The sequence below is a fragment of the Oryza sativa genome, chromosome 8, assembly GCF_034140825.1.
Source record: "Oryza sativa Japonica Group chromosome 8, ASM3414082v1".
NCBI lineage: Eukaryota > Viridiplantae > Streptophyta > Magnoliopsida > Poales > Poaceae > Oryza > Oryza sativa.
The window spans coordinates 14713972-14716379 of NC_089042.1; the positions used below are offsets into that span (position 1 = coordinate 14713972).

Here is a 2408-nt window from a genome sequence, read left to right on the forward strand (position 1 = left end):
GTTCCAAGGCTAGCAAGGCAAGTCACACAGATCCCAAACAACCCTTTGAGCATGTTGATCGCGTTTAAAGCTATTGTTTCTATTCAACTATTGCATTTATTTTCGAATGTCATTGGGTGGAATTAACCTATTGTTTGTTATAGCCCTTTTCGTTCTTGATTACTTTATTCCTTGATACCTTGGGTTATTATAATTTGACTAGTTGGGCTATATATATTGGTTCAGCTAGATATTAGGTATGATTGCTTAGCCATGCTTAGAAACATTAGCACACTACTGGGATAACTTATGACTCACTATTATTTAATGATGGCTTAATGATAGTTCACGATGGTCAATCATGATTGGTTAATTAATTATTTGCCAACTAAAACCTGATAATGGTGGGTTGTGAGCACATGGTTTTGAGAGTCGTGCTCATGACAATTAAGGACCGGTTCACGAGTTTCGGTTGTGAAACATTAACCGTGCCAACCACAAGCCAGCGTGGGCAATGGCTTTACCTTTTGTATAGCATGGTTTATTGTGGGGCACCAGACTGAGAAGTGGCGGAGATAAGCCTACGGGGGTCGCTGGGGAGTCCATGCCTTGTTATAAGGGGGTGATTATGATCCAGGAATGGTGCGCTGCGGTGGATTGTGTTATGCAAGGGGTATTGTCACAGCTCCTTTCCGAGGTACCGTGGTGGTATTGAGGCACATGGTGACATGATGTGGGGCTGTGTCTTGTGGGTACAGTGGTACACCTCTGATCAGAGTAAAACTATTCGAATAGCCGTGCCCGCGGTTATGGGCGGGTCTAACAATGTCTTTCGTGATTAGTCTCACGCCTCTTATCATAATAAAAGATGCTATAACTGGTAATAATTTGATTAGCTCCTGGTTTGGAATGGCATATTCCTGGTTTGGAGATAGAACTGTGCAGCCGGGATGGTTGTTCAGAATGGTTGAGCCTATACAACAGGGTATGTTGTATAGCGTTGGATTAATATTGTTTAATTATTACTTAACTGTTTTTTTTAAATTCTGAAATGTTTATTAAATGCGGTTTATGCAAATGAAACCCTACTATGCCATCCTTTGTTATCCTGTGCACTTGCATATTTGCTGCGTGGCTTGCTGAGTATGTCATATACTCACCTTGCAATCATTCATCAGAGGAAGAGTTCTACAGTGATGCTGATGGTGTGGAGGATTAGGTGTAGCCCTGGTCAAGCTGCCTGTGGAGTGGAGCCGTCTGCGCCGTTTATCTTATTTTTCCACTGCTTAGATCTTTATTGATTGAGAGGAACTATCTACCTCTGTAATGACATTTTATTCGCTTATTAATTAGAGTAATAATTGTACTCTATTATCAATTTGTTATTGTGTGCCTCGGTTGATTCCTGGACGAGGGTTCACACACATGTAAGCGTTTGAAATTTTGGATAGAAATTCCGGGCGTGACAGCACTGCCGCTCGGGAAGCGGAGGAGAAGAGCCGTTGGCTGGAGAGGGAGGCCGGCAGCGGCGCCGGCGAGTAGGGGTGGTGACGGTGGTTTTTTTTTGTTTGATGATTTTTTTTCGTAGACAGGTGGATCTATTTTCGCAGGCCTTTGCTTACAGGCGGTCCTTTCCCCCTCCTGGAAAAACTATTTTTGGCCACCTGGGAAAACAATTTTCCTAGTAGTGCAACCTACAACTATTATAGAGCTGCTAAAAAAGGAGTAGCTCAACACACTTCAAAGTAGAGTACAACTCATTCTCACATTTTCGATTTTACTTTCGTATGTTGGATTAGTGAGAGAGTGATCAGAAGCTCCGGAAGTTGTGCCCCAAATTATTGGAGTTATCTCCGAGAATTTCCGGAGGAGTGCCGGGTTTGTCGGCATTCTTCCATTGGAATTCCGGAGAAGCACCGGAGATGTTGGCCTTCTTCTTGCTTATACCTCGACGGAAGCTTCTTTTATAAAGTAAGTGACGGAAGCTTCTTTTATAAAGTAAGTATTCGAGATTTCTTTATGTTATTTAATTAGTTTGCTTAAATGAGATATATCCTCATGGGTGCGGTTCGTCGTTTAATTTATAGTTAAGTTCTCTAGTTCTAAGACTCTGGATAAAGAAGGAAGCATTTGTGTAAGGCTACAGTAGTAATCAATAACTTAGGCATAGTGTCTAGGTTAGCAGTTACCTTTGTTTTTATTTGCTCCACAGAAAGTGTGGTAGGTGGCATGGGGGTGACAACCTTGTCCCTCCTCTGTATCCCACAACGTTCAGGTACATCATAGAGCTCAAAGCTGGACTCATCCTGGTAGACCAGGGGAAGGTTGGTGCCCGAGGCATTCGTTAGAGTTTAACTTTAACATCCATAGGAGTCATCTCTAGCATGTCCTATCATCAGATGTTGTCCTTGGATAAAATCATGTTCTTA

General features: G+C 42.3%; 1 long non-coding RNA gene across 1 annotated transcript; it reads left to right on the plus strand.

The window, feature by feature from the left end:
* Positions 1-572: 572 nt before the first annotated feature.
* Positions 573-1356, plus strand: LOC136351433 (uncharacterized). The gene is made up of 2 exons (XR_010734528.1): positions 573-676; positions 1158-1356. It is a non-coding gene; the product is annotated as an uncharacterized lncRNA (long non-coding RNA).
* Positions 1357-2408: the final 1052 nt, after the last annotated feature.